This window comes from Carcharodon carcharias, chromosome 8, assembly GCF_017639515.1.
Source record: "Carcharodon carcharias isolate sCarCar2 chromosome 8, sCarCar2.pri, whole genome shotgun sequence".
Taxonomy (NCBI): Eukaryota; Metazoa; Chordata; class Chondrichthyes; order Lamniformes; family Lamnidae; genus Carcharodon; species Carcharodon carcharias.
In genome coordinates this window covers 42,740,102-42,758,433 of record NC_054474.1, presented here as the reverse complement: position 1 = coordinate 42,758,433, position 18,332 = coordinate 42,740,102, and the positions used below count along the sequence as shown (strand labels likewise).

Below are 18,332 nucleotides of genomic sequence, written 5' to 3'. Positions count from 1 at the left end.
TGAAGGGGGTTGTAGAGTTAAGAACATATACAATGGGGAATTATAAGGCAGAACACAGGGTAGTAAATGGAGTAAATAGATAATGGCAATGGAAAGGCAAGAGGAATAGGATGGGGTGTGAGGCTGCAGGACTTGATGTCAACCAAGGGCCTGGAACATTATCCTTTAACTGTTGCATTTGTTTCTACTCTGATGGGCTGGCCAGATAGTTCCCTCCTTCAACTTACCAGCATTTGGCTTTGCCAGAACTACGGTTCGGTCCTGCACCATCCACCTGTAAATATGCCCTGTGGTTGTGCATGTATGGATTTCCAAACCACATCAGTGGTTGCTGCTTGCAACACAACATAACCCACCACCTCCAACCCCAAAATATAGAACAAAACGAAAAGCAGAAGACAAGGAAACAAAGATAGGGGGAGAGGCAGGCAAGAGACAGAATTAGCAGCACAGAAAGCTGTGACCATTGTCATGGCACATCTATCATTTCAAGTAGACCATAAGGGTATATATGCATATATAAATGGCATTTTGTAATTTTTCATTAATTTTATGGTATAACTGCAGTAAAAAATGATGTATAATAGATAAAAAATAAAGGATAATGAATATTAGCGTGGGATCGGATCTATTACTAACATATTCGCCCATTTTTAAAATCAGGATTAAAAAACACTGAATACACACATCTGTCATTTTAAGCACATGGTCACAACCGATTGGAATTATACTGCATGAATCGAGAACAGCGAGATAAATATGCGGGTCTGAACCGTCAAACACAAGCGTGTTGCATTGTAGCGAAGAGGGCAGGTCATTGACAAGAGAGAGAAAACGAAGCGACGGCGCTCAAGCTGATGGGTCGCGCCATGAGGATAATGAGTGCGATTGTGCCTGCCGCCTTGTGGGTGTGTATGGATGGACGCTCTCTCCGCGCACCGTGTGCTGGGGAGGATGAGCCAGAGGCGCTGAGTGACAGCTCGACTGGAAGCGCGCAGTATTGTGGGCCAGTCTGCCACTGCCCACTCGGAGCTGAGCTGCTGTTTCTGCAAAGGAGACATATTGTTACTGTGTCATTGTAAGTGATTGACATTGTTTCTACACTTCATTTCCTTGTAATCATCGGGCCAGCGTGTCATCTTGATGCTGCGTTCCTGCGCGCTTTGACTTTTAGATTGCAAATAAGTTGAAACGGGGTTGGGGGGGGCAAGGGAGAAAAAAAAACAAACCAGACTTGTGCAGACAACTATAATGGGAGGCCTTCCGTTGTATGTTGCAGGCTGGACTGTAATCTTTAGGGTTGTAGCTCGAGCCCTATTCTTTTTTTCAACAGATGCAATATTGTTTCTCTGCCGGTTGCAGATAGCCGGAAGAGTCCAGCTCGCCGCATCTCCTTTCTTGCAAGGAAATGCAGCTTAGTTTACCGACTGTTTAAGACACGGATGTTTTTAACAACCCTCCGTGCGAACCCGGAAATTGCCGGGCGATTGATATTTTAATGTTGCAACCCGCGGTGCGTGCATTGTGCAGTAAAATGCAAAGAGCGAAGTCCCTCCGAACAGCACGCTGCACTACAATAAACCCTTTCTAAAGACTGGAGTAGATCCGGCTGTAAATATTTCATTTTATCTGCAGGCACGGGCCGATTGCCGCATTTCCTGTAACAGAGATTTTTTTTTGTTGTTGGAATGGTTGAGGGTGAACCATGTAAAAATATTGCAGCATCTCATTTCGATGATTTCTTCACTACCTTTTAACCTGCAAACCCCCCCCCCCATCGTAGCCGCCTAAATTAGTGTTTTTATTTGTTATGAATCGACATTTTAATGCTCCTGTGGATGTCATCGTTTTTGTTTCCCAAGTTGCTGCATTTATTGCTAGTACCAGTTTTTAATTGCAAGATTGTTCCCGAAGTGGCTGTGAAACCATATCCCAGAGGCTGTTGTGTGGCCGTTACTTAGCAACAGGCGTCAAACTTGCTCCTTTCTCTAAAGAAAAGGCTTCGAGTAAAACGCGGAAAATGATGTAAACTTGATCTCCCACACGGATCCCTGCAGGTTATACAGTGCAGAGTCCCGACCTGTAACACCCAGAGAACCGATGGAACAGATAAACCTAGCTCTCTGCCTGCCCACCACACGCCAAACCTTCAGGTGTTGTTTTTCCTGAGCGGGGTGAGGAGAGTTTTGGATCTTGAACCTGTCAGACTTGTCACTGGGCGTTGTCTTGCTCAGCCATCAGCATCAACCAGTGTCGAAATCGTCGGCAGACACAAGAATACTGTACCTGCAAATATCATGCCACCAGATGAATTGACAGCAGAACGTACAGTAACCCTGGGTTATTTAATTATTCCTCAATTGTCACTTGGCCTCTTGGGATAGCTGCACTATAATCCCCCATACCCCATTGATTTATGTCCCGGACCGTTTTCAGAGTCTCAAGTTGTTTCGCTTTGACCCAAAAAAAAGACACGTGATGAGATGAAACTCCCGCCTCCCTTCCTCCAGGCTAACAATTCTGGTTGACACCTGTTCTGAGGGTCTGTAAGATTTTTTTTGAAGGTATGAAATGCATACAAAAATGCTAGCAGTTGATATGAATCATTTGTTACCTGAAGCCTAGTCTTTTTTTTTGGACAATATATCCTGTTCTAATTGGCGAGGGTAATTTTATTACATTTAACTCCTGTTGCATTTTTTTTTGCCCTCGTGAGGACATTGCCGAGTGGGTTTGTAGGTTCATGCAAGAATGCAGAATGCCACAAAGACCTGGAGAACCCATTTACGTTGCTTAGTTTTTTGTTAAATTAACGTTTCAACGGCCATGCCGTCGTGGTGAATAAGTAGGAAGCTGTGGGAGGACTTGACCAAATCTTGAATTTTAGCCAGTGTGTATACTGCAGCAACTGCACTATTTGTCCAATGTTTTCCACTGCCATCTATGTATTGGGTGACATTATAAGACTGGCATGAGTGTCTACTCTTGGATATTTTTGAAAGAGTTGCAGTGCTCCTTTTTATAGATGAGATTATATTGATAAACACACTTGGTGTGTTCTCCTAACTACCTTAAGCAATAGGCTTCTGATCAAGATATTGGCTGGTGCGGCCTGATACTTCTCTCCCCACTGCCCATTATTTTGATCTTCTGGACGATGAGCCCATTTATGGTGTTCATACTGGTAACCTGGCAGGAAGGAAAAAGGTGATCATTTGGTTTGTTGACTCACAGGTTTCATTCTTGTGAAGGGGAAATGTTATATCCATTCGAGTATAATGGCTTGTTATGGCAGTAATATTTCAATAGATTATTTTCTTAAACCAGAGTATGGACACAGCTTGTTCTCATGATACACTAGGGCCCTTTTAAAAATGCACAGACTGTTTTTTATTCTTGTGATGGAAGGGACAAGGCTGAGAATCCCCTCCAGTGCTCATGAAAGTTAAATTTTGGCTAATTATTATGACAAGCAAGCACTTGCTCCTGAAAGTTTTCCAGTTTTTTTTAAATACAGTAGATCTTGGTGTTATTCCTCCTCTGGTTTTGGAAAACAGTGGTGTGAAAACAAGTGGAACATTGAAGATATTGAAGTTAAGATATGGTCAGATGGTAAACTGGGGCTCCTTTAGTTATATTTAATCTAGCATACTATTAATGAATGTGCACAATGTGGCAGGAAGACGATTGTGAACGTGATCAACTGCATTAAAAGTGACTCTTAAATAAAACACTAAATATATGTCTTTGGATAAAAAGAGTATTGAAATGGAAAATCAATGTAGCTTTAGAGTCGCCATTGAATTACAAAAAACTGAAATTCATTCAAGTTCACAAATCTTTGAAGGAAAGAAATTGCTCTTATAAAGCACCTTATCACATCAGTTAGGGCATTCTGCAGTTCCATTTGCATAGAACACAGCAAAGCACTTCACACACAGTGAATTACTCTGAAGTGCAATGAATTACTCTGAAGTGCAGTTATTGCTGTTGTGTAAATGAAATCAACAGCCATTTTGCACACAGTAAGGTCCCACAGACTACAGTAGCTAGTGATTTTGCATGTGCAAAAACATGAATGAGAAATATCGAACAGGCTACTGGGAGCAAACCCTACAATTTGCACAGTTCTCTGGGATTTTTGATATCCAGTCAGTCTAAAATTTTGAATAAATAAAAGGCTGAATTTTCAGGTCCTGTTGTGGGTGGGAGTGGAGGCAGATGGGGACTGAAAATATTGGTGCTGGCTGCTGCCTTGGTTTCCTGACACCATTCCCGGCGCTTGCCATGTTCACCGGAGGTAGGCAGCATCACAGTCGCAACTTATCCTTGATTAAGGCCAGCTAAGGTGGTCGAGGAGCTAATTAAGAGCTTGTCAATGGGCATTGTTGAGACTTTCGTGAGGGCACTTATGCTGCATGCACTGAGTGGGCTGACCAGGTGAAGGGAGGTGGGCACAGAGTGGGCAACCAGTAATGGCTGCCCCAGGGGATTACCTCAGACCCATTAAAAAGGTGAACAGCACAGAGGGGGACTCGGCCATTGGGATATATATGCCATTGGCACAGTGCAAGCGGCGGGGAGAGTGGGCAGTAAACACTTGTTAATTGTGGGGAATGGTCACCCTCCTGGCATTGTGAGGGGTAAAAGAGCAGGATACAAGACTGCCAAGGACAATTGAGTATAACCTGACTATAAGGAAGGCTGCAGCTGGCATGACTCTCAAATTTTGGGCCTAGTGGTAATAAGGAGCAGCGCCCTCAGGTAGGGCATAGCCTCGGCCTTAGGACAGCAGAGGAGGGATATAAGGGACTCAAAGCAAATGGAAGTCATACCCTCAGCATAGTATCTACCAATGAAGATGGATCTACGATGAGATTACCAGGAACCAGTGCCGTAGGGGATTGCGACTCTCCAGACACCTGTGCCCTTGTCGCTGAAGACCTTGCACCTCACAACACTGTTCAGCATGTTCTGCCACTATCACCGAAGTCATTGTGGTCTTGCAGGCATTCACTTCTGGCACTTTCCAAAGATCAGCTGGGGACCTTGATGGCATCATACAAATTGATGCACATCACTGCATCTCACAGATCACTGATGCCTTCATAGCTGGACACTATACATTAATTTAACAGCAGATGAGGCCTCACATGCTCAGAGGTCATTGATTTCCTCCACCATTGCTGGATTCCCCCCAGTGCAGGGCATCATCGATTTGCACCTATGTGGCCATCAAGGTACCCACTGACTGGCCAGACAGAGTCATCAATAGGAAAAGCTTTCATTCCTTCGAAGTTCAATTTGTTTTTGTCCACAATAAGTACTTTCCTCATGTTTGTGTTCAACTCCCTGGCAATTGCCATAACCTTCATCCTTTACAAATTCAGGCTATTGCAGGTCTTCACTCACCCCCCACTAACCCCCCAATTCCGTCCCCCCATCCCCACCAAACAAGTCTATGGATGGATTTCTTGAAGAGATGGTAGCTCACCCCTCTACGAGAGCCCCTGACAGAGGGATAGAGGTGCTACAACCAATGCCACCTGCTGAAGAGAGTAATCATTCAACAGGCCATCAGGATTTTCAAGATGCACTTCCAATGCTGGAGTAGTCAAGTAGCACCTCCAATATACTTCTGCAAGGGTCATGTCTCGTCAAGATGCCACGAATGTTAGGAATCATTTGAGCCTCTCTGACACAGGATGAAGGGCATGGTACAGAACTCACTCTGACATACATGTGCTAAAATATTCATTGAAGATGCAACCTGGAACATCTAAACTCTTACCACCGATGAAGGAATCACATCTGTCCAGAGGCTTTGCTATCATGGTTGAGGCAACTTTGGTCTCCTTCACTGCCTCAGACCTTTTCTTATTCCACCATAAATAAAAGGAGACTCAAACGTATGGCTTAAACTGTCATTATTCACATTGTATTCAGAAAGGAAAGTAGTGCAAAGTTACAGCAAGAAAACATTCCAGTGACGCACTCAATACTCCACACAATGCAGCAGCTTCTATGGTCGGCCACTTTCAAGTGGTGTTCTCCTCATGGCCTCAGAGAAGGTGGAGGCAGCCTGCTCGCTTGCCTCAGTTTGTGGTTGAGATGCACTTGGTTGTCTTCCTTGTCATGACTGTGCCTGTGGGGGCATTACCAGTAGCTGCTCCACCTGTATTATTGCAGAGCACTCCTCGTATCTTGGCCCTCTTGAACAGATGCTCCCGCCGTTAGAGGAACCAAGGAGGTCAAAGATGATGATGGCGCCCATTGGGGAATGACTCATCCTCATTCTCCATGGTGACATCCTCAGCCCTTGGGTGTGCTGGATGGCTGGGAAGGTGGGGTCAGGGGGCAGGGAAGGGGGTCAGGTCACCAGCCTGGGTGCAAATGGCATCCCCTCCAAACATCTCAGCTACTAGCACCACTGACTGTTCAGACTACACAGTGTGGCATGCATCTCGAACATCAGTGTGCAGTTGCAGCGTGCACTCCCAGCGCTGCCTCATGTGGCTGACCATGTTGGTCAGTCTCTCCATGGCTGAACACTTTTGCTCAAAGGCCTGATGCCATGGTGGCACACTTGAGCTGGATGGATTCCTCCATCCTCTGCCCAGGACCCCACATTGCTGCAGGGAACTCCGACATGTGGGAACGCATCTCCTGCTGCTGTTCAAGGAAGAGCCTCCTTTCTAGTGACAACTAAGGACTTGCATCTGTGTCCAGCTGAGCAGGGTTGTGTCTGTCCTTCATCTTCCAAGGGGAACTGGCCACAGCTGCATCTCCTCCTACCACTCTCCAGGAACAGGATTTCTTTCTTTGCCCTCGTGGCCTCCAGGATGACCTCCAGATCACTGTCTGAGAAATGAGGGGCTGTGCTGCCCTGGGTTCCAGGCTTCCGGCTCCCCTGAGACATCATGGAAAGAGAAATCCAGCCCAAAGCTCACTGGGAACCTTCACTCTCCTCTTTCAGCAGTGAAACAGCAGCCACTATAATGTCTGCCACGATGAATTTAAAATGGGTCTGCACTTGAATCACTTGCCTCTGTTCCAGCCCCATGGCTGCTAATTAGGCACCAAACCTCTCTCCACATTAATTAATGGGTTATTCCTGTGAAACTCAGGATTAATTCTGTTTTCTACTCCCGAGTGTGGGTTCAGGACCTGGAAGCAGTCTCAACTTCCATTCCCCACACCCAACACAAAACTACAGTCCTGTAACCTTTGACAATGTAAACCTCTTTGAGTCCTGCATTGATGTTTCATGCCAGGCTCTGTCCTGAACTCCTGGAATGGGGCTGGAGTATGCGTTGGTCACTGAATGTAATTGATCTGTTTACAACTGAAAGTCAGCATTTTCACAATGAAGGATTTGTTAAAAATCATATATCAGTCTGCAGTTATTACATTATGTTGCTCAAGTGCACATGAATTTCAATTTCAAATCTGAAAGACAGTTTATATGATATGGAGTAATTAGATGGTAAAGTAACTTAGTAAAACCTGAAATCAAAATTTGCTTAAGTATGTCTTGGCAAGAGTTGTCATTGAGCAGTAGGTTATAGTCACAATCTGCTGTGCTTCTCCATTAACAAATAACCTGAACCTTGTAAGTTAACGTAACTTTTTAAAACAAAAGGGTTTCATGTTAAATATATTTTGGCTGAAATATTCCCATTGATTGTGAATAAAAGGACAAAGTGAACTTTAACCCTACATAAAGGGGCACCAGTTCATGAGAATATGGTTGGAAAGTCTGAACTTTTGGTTTGCAAGCAGATGACTTAAGTCACGTTGAGATGCATTATCATTTTAATCGGTGACAATTTTTATAAGAAAATGTTGCACTGCCCTCCCTAAAACTCAAAATGCCCAACATTTTAATGGCAATATCTCTATGTAATGGTGTGTGTGTGTGAGAGAGAGGACTCCTTGGCCGGGATCTTGTCTGCTGGCTGGAGAGCCAACGGGAGCCCCTTGTCACATCTTTCATGGCAGGCCTGCCATATGTTGCTCCAGGCAGGTACTTGACAGGCCAGCAGTGTGCCTTTATCCGGGCTCTAGATGAGTAATGAGAGGAGTGGGGTCACAGAAAGGGATGACGGCAGCAAGGACAGGGGAGCACCTTTCCCTGAGACCCCTGTTGCTGATGCCAGGTCTCTCGATCAGGCACTGAGTGTTCCCCCCCTCAGCTTTTCGGGTGCCCTCAAGCAACCCCAACAGAGTTTACTTGTCATCCTCCCCGCTTGGTGAGTTCCTCGCCCACCACTGGTTTAATACCAGCGGTGGTGGGTTGAGGCACTTAAGTGGGCACTAATTGCTCACTTAAAGACCTCAATTGGCAACAGGGTGCAAAGGCCATCCATAAGACATAGGAGCAGAAATTAGGCTATTCGGCCTATCGAGTCTGCTCTGCCATTCAATCATGGCTGATAAGTGTCTCAACCCCATTCTCCCGCCTTCTCCCTGTAACCTTTGATCCCCTTACCAATCAAGAACCTATCTATCTCTGTCTTAAATACACTCAATGACCTGGCCTCCACAGCCTTCTGTGGCAATGAATTCCATAGATTCACCACTCTCTGGCTACAGAAGTTTCTCCTCATCTCTGTTCTAAAAGGTCTTCCCTTTACTCTGAAGCTGTGCCCTCGGGTCCTAGTCTCTGCTACTAATGGAACCATCTTCCCCACGTCCACTCTATCCAGGCCTTTCAGTATTCTGTAAGTTTCAATCAGATCCCCCCTCATCCTTCTAAACTCCATCGAGTTTAGACCCAGAGTCCTCAAACGTTTCTCATATGTTAAGCCTTTCATTCCTGGGATCATTCTCGTGAACCTCCTCTGGACCCTCTCCAGGGCTAGCACATCCTTCCTGAGATATGGGGCCCAAAATTGCTCCCAGTATTCTAAATGTGGTCTGACCAGAGCCTTATAAAGGAGCAGCACATCCCTGCTTTTATATTCTAGTCCTCTCGAAATAAATGCCAACATTGCATTTACCTTCCTAACTACCGACTCAACCTGCAAGTTAACCTTAAGAGAATCCTGGACTAGGACTCCCAAGTTCCTTTGCACTCCAGATTTCATATTTTCATATATTTTCACATCCATAGGACTTTCTGCCACAGGACTTAATCAGGGTGGAGGTGGGGTTCCCACTTGCCATCCTGTTGCTTGATTAAATGCCCCCCTGTCACCAAACTTGCCATGGGGGAAGGCACAAGATTCCACTTATTTAGTTCAGCAAAAGGGAAAATTTCAACAGGTGAAGAGGGAAGAATAGATCAATAAAGTGTACATATTCTTAAATGTTATAAGTAATTGGAAATAGTTTTTGGGGTAACAAAAATAATTTACAGTTCAAACAGGTTTTGTAAGTTGATAGGTAAATAATATTACAGATATTACCTTTGTGAGGCTTGTATTTTTTAGTACTAATGAGGCTTTACTTTTTTACCTCAATCAGTTTATGTAATAAATTTGTTGTACCACAGAGATGATTGAACAACTGTCATCTTTAGACTGCAACTGGAGTCTGTTAAACATCAAAGTCTGCATTGAGGTCCCAGGGTACATGTGCAGTCTCCTAGGGGATTTACTGGTACAAAAATGTTTAAAACTTTTTTTTAAACGTTTTTTTAAAAATGTAGTGTTGATCAAAATAAAGGATGTCAGAGCTGGGGTAATGGTGCACTTTTTCACTTTAGGCAGCTAGAGTCAGAATTCCCAGGAAAGGTCAGATTAGATGCAGATCAAAACCACCCCTGCCCTTCCCCAGTAAGGTGCCTTTACACCAGACTGAAAGGAGCAGGCCGTAATGCGCCAATATGACATTTCTATATTTGAAATCAGTTATCTTTGTGTTTCTCTGAAAGAGACCTGTAGTTACTAGATTCATCCTTTTCCCTCTTTTGAATTTGTAGCCCCTGAGGCCTCTGTAACCACTTTTGTATTCAAGAAGGATTGAATGATTCTGACCAGAACCTACGCTATTACCATGCTTACTTCCCTCAGCAGTCTAGAATACATATTATTTGGACTTTTCAACTTTATGAAAATTCTACATGGAATGAAAATTTTACATCCCCATCAATAGACTTTCTAAAATTCTAGTGATAACTCAATTCTTTTTTGGCCTCTTCTAATCTGTTTCAGATCTGTTAGGCATTAACTGCAGGAAGGAGCAGTCAGGTAGAATATCAACAGATTCTACAGAACCAGTTTACATGAAGTCATGAACTGCTTTTATATTGCTGTTGGATATCCATATCTTCAACATTCTCATATCTTTATTATTACCAAGATTGTCTACCTCGATTCTACTCCATAATGTTGCCCATCTCTGCCCCTGCTTCAGCCGAGCTGTTGCTGGATCCATCGCCCATGCTTTTGTTATCTCCAGACTCAGCTGTTGCAATGCTCTCCTGGCCAGCCTCTTGCCTTCCACCCTCTGTGGCCTTCAGCTCATACGAAAATCTGCTGCTTGCATCCTCACTCATAAAATCTCCAATTCACACATCACTCCTGTGCTCACTGACCCATATTGGCTCCTAGTCTAGTAACACATCAAATTTAAATTCTCATGATTGTATCCAAATCCCTCAATGACCTTGCTTAGCCCCTTGAACCCTGCAACCCTCCAAGAACCCTACGCTCCTCCAATCCTGGTTTCTGGTGCATCCCCAACTTACCTTCACCATGCCATTGGTGGCCATATGTTCAGCTTTCTAAGCTCTAAGCTCTGGAATTGCTTCCTTAAAGCTTTCTACCTTGTTACCTCTCCTTTAAGACACTCCTTAAAGCCTACTTCTTTTAACCAAGCTTTTGGTCACTTGTCCTAGTATCTTGTGTGTCTTGGTTACAAATTACTTTTGATAACATTGTGAAGCACTTTGCGACATGTTAAAGGTGTTATATAAATGCTCATTTTTAGGGTGTTTGGCTGATTCCCGATGTACAGGTTTTGGTGCAGCCAGTGGCACCCCTATATATGCTGCAGGATATCTTAAGGCATGTGACAAGTAAGTGTTTCTGAGCCTTCTCAGCCGGCAAATTTATAATCTGATTGCCATTGGCTATACAAGATGTGTGCATGGAAGCAGTGACAAAATAAAAGCAGCAGGTTCACTCCTGATTTGTTGTTCTTCAACAAATATTGTTAATTGTAAGATGGATAGTATTAGTTCAATTCTGTTGACAGAAAATGGTGGCCCGGGTTCTTATGCAAGCCATAGAATTAAGTTGCAACATGAATTGACAGAGTTTGCTTGTAGCCAACCAGGTGTTGGAGAATCGCAGCTGAGTACATTTTTTCTATTAATCAACAAGCTCTTTCTAAACAGGCCAGCATAACTTTATGACCCATTTTTGCTTAACAGCCTTAGAAACAGTTAATAAACACATTGATATTCTGCTGCTGAACCAGTTATTTAAACACTTGTCACCTTCCAGTCTGATTACTCTATTGATTTCCTTGCTAGACTCCCATTTTTAAACTTTAAATTATCCAACTATACTGCCAAATCTTATCCTACATCAACTCTCAACTCTGTTTGTTGACCTTTGTTGGGTACTAGTTCCTCAAATTCAAAACTTTTATCCTTGCATTTCATTCCATTGGTAACCTCTATGGGAGGAATTTTCCCAGATTTGTATTAAGCTTGGTAGCGGGCGGGTGAACTGGAGTCCGACCTGCTGACGAAAATGGCGGGTTTTCACGCTGAATCGCCCTGAGCGCACCACATTATTTATTCAGAACACATTATTTATTCACAAAACACGCCATTTCCATGTCATTCACCCGCTTGCCATCACCCCGCTGTTGCATCACGCCAGCCGCCATCTTTAAAAGGCAGTCACCAGCAAAATGCTCATTGCTACCAGCTCGTCACTGCTGCCTGGGAGACATGACCAGCAAAGGAAAAAAGACTGCAGCCCCCCGCTTCAACGGCGGGTCCCTCGAACAACTGCTAGATGCTGTGGAGGCCCGCTGGGATGTGCTCTACCCCGTCTCTGGCCACAGGATGGGCAGCAAGGTCAGCAACCCAGCTTGGAAGGCAGTTGCAGTGATGGTCAGCACGAACGACCTGCAGAGGAGGACAGTCACCTAGTGCCGCAAAAGGATGAATGATCTCCTCCGTTCTGCCAGGGTTAGTCACTCTTTTCATCACTCCCAACTCTCACACTTTCAAACCCATCACACATCCACAGGGCCCTCAGTCACTGCCAGTGCAAGGGTCATCACCATTCACTCTTTCACACACACTGTCATTGTCCTCATCCCATCCATGGGACCACTTACCACCCACAAGCCAGGCATACTTATCATCTGGCCCAGCAGGCGTCCTGATACACTCTCCCCATCTCTATCCACGCAGGACAAACTGGCTCACAACAGGAGGGAAAAGTTGCAGACAGATAGAGGGATGCCGGAGATCAAAGTTCTGGCAGAATTTGAAAACAGAACCATCCAGGTGGCCGGCAATGACCGGGACCAGTCCTGTCCTGATAGTGAGGTTGATGCTGCTCTACCAAGTGAGGATCCAGCAGTGCAACATCCATCAGACAACTATGCTGTGAATGACGTGTCCTCCTTCACAGGCCACTGCCATGCACTAATTATCTCCCCTTTCGCAGGCAAATCAAGGAAACAGTCAAAGGATTCCATGATCCAGGGTCTCCAATCAAGGCCCGAAGAAACCTCTGAAGAGGTATCTGGAGGCACCCTTCTTGAAGTACTGTCATAGCGCTCATGCACACCCTACTCACTCTCTGTGTGCTCTTAGCACCTTTAAGGTGGGGCTGGCACTCATCACACCAGCATCTGCGACCAGTGATGTCGCAGCCATCACTGCACCAGCCCCTGAAGAGCTGAGGTGCTGAAGGTGGACCTGCAGCTCCTCTATCTCCTCAGCCAGCTCCTCTCCCCGTTGCAGCACCAGGTTGTAAAGAGTGCAGCAGATGATGGCAATGTGTGATGCCATCTGTGGGCTGTATTGCAGGGCTCCACCAAACCCGCCCAGGCACCGGATTCGCATCTTCAGCATCCTTATGGTCTGTCCCACCAAGTTGCAAGCTGCTGCATGATCCTCATTATAGCGTCGCTGTGCTGCAGTCTGAGGCTGCCACATGAATGTCATCATCCATGGCCTCTGCGGGTAGCCCTTGTCCCCAAGGAGCCAACTCTGCAGTCTCTGTGGAATCTGGAAGACTGCAGTGATCTGCGAGCGACTCAGGATGTAGGCTTCGTGCACACTGCCTGGAAGCTGTGCTTACACCTGCAGGATGCGTTTCTGGTGGTCGCATACCAGCTGCAGGTTCAATGAGTGGAAGCCCTTGGTGTTGATGAAGTCCACTGTGTGCAGCGATGGAGACCTGAGCGCCACATGAGTGCAGTCAATCGCACCCTGCACCTGTGGGAATCCCGAAATCAGGGCCAATCCAATGGCCCTTGCGTCACCGGTCGAAATGCACAAAGTTGTGTGCCATGGATAAGATGGCACCCATGACCTCATGGATGCATTTGTGGGAGGAGGCTTGTGAGATCCCACGAGGTCACCTGTGGAGCCCTGAAAGGAGCCACTGGCATAGAAATTGAGTGCCGTGGTCACTTTCACAGCCACTGGCAGTGGATGCTCTCCATGTCCCCTTGGCATCAAGTCCTGCAGTAAGTGGCAGATGTGAGCCATCAGATCCCTAGACATGCGCAGTCATTGGCGACAGTGGTTCTCAGTCAACTGCAGGAAAGGCAAGCGGCGTCTATAGCTGACCAGCCATGGCTCATTGTCTCCCCTGGGCAGCGTGTGTGGGAGCCCCTGCTGCCTCTTCTTTATGAGATTGTTGCTCCTGTTTTTGCACAGCCAGGAGCCTCAGTCGCGCTCTCCTCCATCTTCCACGTTCTTTGTAGTCTACCAGACATACAGCTAGGTCACCAGGATCCATGATCCTGACTTGGTGCCCTGCATCATGAAAGAGAGAAACATGTGGTTATCATGGCTGTGCTTAGCACCTTTCCTGGCTCTGTGTGACTGCCTGTTAACACTTCCCGATAGTCGGCCCTTGGATGGCCAGAGATGAGTGTGCTGCATGGCTGCCCTGTCAACCGGCAATGTGGGGGACACTGGTCATAACCGGGATGCTGAGATTGCAGGGGTCTATGAGTGCCTTCAGCAGTGACTGCTACACGGCCAGCGTTGGCAAGGAGATTGTACACTGTGTGCAGCCCAACTGCTCCGCGGTCCAATAAAGTGTTGGTGGACTTGAAGACTGTGCCGGCAGGTGGGGAGCGTGGTGGGGTGGGTAAGGTATGGAGCGCTTGGCGGACCTTTGGTGCCTCTGCATTGCTTGTATGGGCTATCACTGTGGCTGCACCTGATCTGTCTCAGTTGCAAGGCATGGTCAGTTTATATAGATGCCCCCGCTTACCCTGCCCCCACCTTGATTCTCGATTGCCTGTGCGCAGGATGCAGCGCCACGGCAACACTTGACCCTCCCCCTCCCATATTTTCTGCTCACACCACCTATCATGCCCGCCACCAGCGGTCTCAGAAAATTCCACCCTATGGGCAGAATTTTGCCCTTGACGGGCGGGCCCCACCACCGCCAAAACAGGCCCCGCCGCCATTTTTGGTGGGCGGGCAAATTTAGGCCCACTCAGCGGGCCACCCAACGGGAAGCGTTATGCACTTCCTGTGCAGGGGGTGGAGGGATTCCCCATCTGTCAAAGTGCGTCTTTCACGCATGCACGCAGAAGAGCGCACTGCTCCCTGAGACTAAGCACTGTCTCAGGGAGACTAGTGACAGGTTAAACTCTAAAAATAGAAAAATAAAAACATTATTAACGTGTCCCCCTCATGTGACAATGTCACATGAGATGGGACATATTAATAAGAAGAACTGAAACTTTATTAAAGTTTTTAAACACCAACATGAAACCTCACCCCACCAGTGGATGAGGTTTCATGTATTATCAGAAGCCCGCTGGGGCTCCTGGCCTGCCCGCCAGCCTTAAGGTTGGACGGGCAGGTCTTTAATTATCTTAATTAGCCTGTCAATGGTCTCAATTGGCCATTGACAGGTCAGCGGGCGGTCATTTCGGTGTCCGCCACCTTCCTAAAAATTTAAGTGGACCGGGATGACGTCGGGGGTTCCTCCCGATGTCATCTCTCATCATTTCCTGTTGGCGAGTGGGCCCCTCCCCCAGATCGCCAACGGGAAAATCCTGGACTATGTTTCTGTAACTCATCTAGCCCCACTGCTTAGTCCGAACTTATCCCAACATTAGCAATTTTGTCTTCAGCACCTATGACTGATTCTCTGAAAGATCTTTCTTTTTCTTCTATTAAAGTTCTTCTTGAGCCTATCTCTTTGACCACCTTCCCCATCCTCTTTGGTGTGGTGCTCAATTTTAACATGCTCCTGTGAAGTGTGTAGCAATATTTTTCTATGGCAAAGGTGCTATGCACATGCAAGAGTAGCAGTGGCCCTGGAGACCTACATTGTTGAAAAACAAATCTGCCAACTAACCATAAGGCGGAATTTTCCATGCCCACTGGCATTGGGCATGTTCGGTGGTGTGAGCAGACAATATGGCGAGAAGGCCAAAAATCGGTTTCAGGACATCGTGAAACTGGTTTGCACTCGTCCGCTCAGCTCGTCGTTGGTGGGCTGCGTTTCCCGCCATCGGATGTCAGAAACCTCATTGTAATACATCTGCGTATCATTATAAGGCTAGCCCACCGGACCCATCCCCCCACACACTGGATCATCTGCCCACATCGGCATGATAGCACTTCGAGGTTTGTTTGCCTACTTTGTTTCGGGCAGCATTTGCAGTCATCAGCGCCAGGCTTTGTAGACAGCATCTTTTAGGGGGGATCATGGGCAGGTCACTATCTACTAGACCAACCATAAGGCTTTGTATGGCTGCAGGGCTAGGGCTTACTTGGGGTAAGGGGAGAAGTGGCCTCAGGCAAGGGAAGACACTACAGGGTGAGGGCTGTTCTGGGGATGGAGGGTATCCCAGGTGTGTGTGGGGGCACATGTTGATCTGTGCAAGTAACCTCAAGGTGGTTAGGCTGAGGAGGCAGTCTCCAGAGGAGATAAGGCCAGATTTAGATGTGAGGGTGTGTGTGGAAGAGTGAGTAGTGATGTCCCTTAAGCTGACAGTGAGTGAAATGCCAGTGAATGTGTGATGGGCTTGTGAGTATCTGAGTTTAGAGTGAAGAGATGGTTGTCATACCCTGGCTGCACGGATGAATCATTCATCCTCTATCTGCATCGGATGGCCAAACTCTTCTGTGCAGCGTTGGCACTGACCACCACTTCCGTGGCCTACCAAGCCGGAGTGGTGATGCCGCTACCCCACCTGCAGCCAAAGCGGCAGTAGAGGTGGGCCTCTATGGCGTCCAAAAGGTGCTAGAGGAATGCGTCACTAAACCAGGGGGCTGCAGTATTCTTGTCTTATTTGCAGCAGTCCCTAGCTGAAAGCACTGAGAGGTGCGCGGGGCTGCACTTTAAACATGGTGCCCGGCCTGATGAATCAGCAAGGTGACAGAATGGCGGGTGAATCCGAGCCTGCCTGCCATCAAAATGACGTGTTTCCCAGGAATGCACAATTAATGCAGCAGGATTGGGTTGATATGGTGTGAGACGCCACCCGTGGCCAGTGGGTAAAATGTTTTTTTCCACTCGCTACTGCACTTAGTGCATATCTGGGACGATTCCACCCATAGAATGGCGACATAGAAAGGCCCTTCAGCCCATCGTGTCTGTGCTGGTTCTCTGCAAAAGCAGTTCACCCATTTCCAATTCCCCACTCTTTCCTCGTAGCCCTACAATTGTTTTATTTTCGGGTGTTTATCCAATTCTACTTGTAGTCCCCGATTGTATCTGCCTCCACGACACTCTAGGATAGTACTGTTATTTTTTATTCATTCACGGGATGTGGGCTTCGCTGGCTGGGCCAACCTTTATTGCCCATCCCCAGTTGCCCTTGAGAAGGTGGTGGTGAGCTGCCTTCTTGAACTGCTGCAGTTCATATTGTGTAGGTACATACACAGTGCTGTTAGGAAGGGAGTTCCAGGATTTTGACCTGGCGACAGTGAAGGAACGGCGATATATTTCCAAGTCAGGATGGTGAGTGACTTGGAGGGGAACTTCCAGGTGGTGGTGTTCCCATTGATCTGCTGCCCTTGTGCTTCTAGGTGGTAGTGGTCATGGGCTTGGAAGGTGCTGTCTAAGGAGCCTTAGTGAATTCCTGCAGTGCATCTTGTAGATGGTACACACTGCTGCTCCTGTGCCTCGGTGGTGGAGGAAGTGAATGTTTGTGGATGTGGTGCCAATCAAGTGGATTGCTTTGTCCTGGATGGTGTCAAGCTTCTTCAGTGTTGTAGGAGCTGCACTCATCCAGGCAAGTGGGGAGTATTCCACTACAGTCCTGACTTGCGCCTTGTAGATGGTGGACAGGCTCCGAGGAGTCAGGAGGCAAGTTACTCATCACACGATTCCTTGCCACTTGTCAGCCCAAGCCTGGATATTGTCCAGGTCTTGCTGCATTTGGACTTGGACTGCTTCAGTACCTGAGGAGTCGCAAATGGTGCTAAACATTGTGCAATCACCAACGAACATCCCCACTCCTGACCATATGATGGAAGGAAGATCATTGACGAAGCAGCTGAAGATGGTTGGGCATAGGACACTATCCTGAGGAACTGCTGCAGTAATACCCTGGAGCTGAGATGACTGACTTCCAACAACTATGACCATCTTCCTTTGTGCTAGGTATGACTACAACCAGTAGAGTGTTTTCCCCCTGATTACCTTGACTCCAGTTTTGCTAGGGCTCCTTGATGCCACACTCTGTCAAATGCTGCCTTGATGTCAAGGGCAGTCACTCTCACCTCATCTTGAGAGTTCAGCTCTTTTGTTTGTGTTTGAACCAAAGATGTAACGAGGTCAGGAGCTGAGTGGCCCTGGCAGAACCCAAACTGGGCATCAGTGAGCAGGTATTGCTAAGCAACTGCCACTTGATAGCACTGTTGATGACCCCATCCATTACTTTACTGATGATTGAGAGTAGACTGATGGGGTGGTAATTGGCCGGGTTGGGTTTGTCCTGCTTTTTATGTACAGAACATATCTGGGCAATTTTCCACACAGCCGGGTAGATGCCAGTATTGTAGCTGTACCGGAACAGCTTGGCTAGGGGCACGGCAAGTTCTGGTACACAAGTCTTCAGTACTATTGCTGGAATGTTGTCAGGGCCCATAGCCTTTGCAGTATCCAGTGCCTTCAGCCGTTTCTTGCTATCATGTGGAGTGAAGTGAATTG

At 46.8% G+C, this 18,332-nt stretch overlaps 1 protein-coding gene across 2 annotated transcripts in view; it reads left to right on the top strand.

Moving 5' to 3' along the window:
* The first annotated feature begins 990 nt into the window (after window positions 1-990).
* Window positions 991-18,332, top strand: part of LOC121281143 (core histone macro-H2A.1) — a 55,740-nt gene continuing 38,398 nt past the window's right edge. For both annotated transcript variants that reach the window (XM_041193869.1, XM_041193868.1), the window contains exon 1: window positions 991-1,078. The gene's annotated coding sequence lies outside the window, so the exon portion shown is untranslated. The remainder of the gene's footprint in view (window positions 1,079-18,332) is intronic.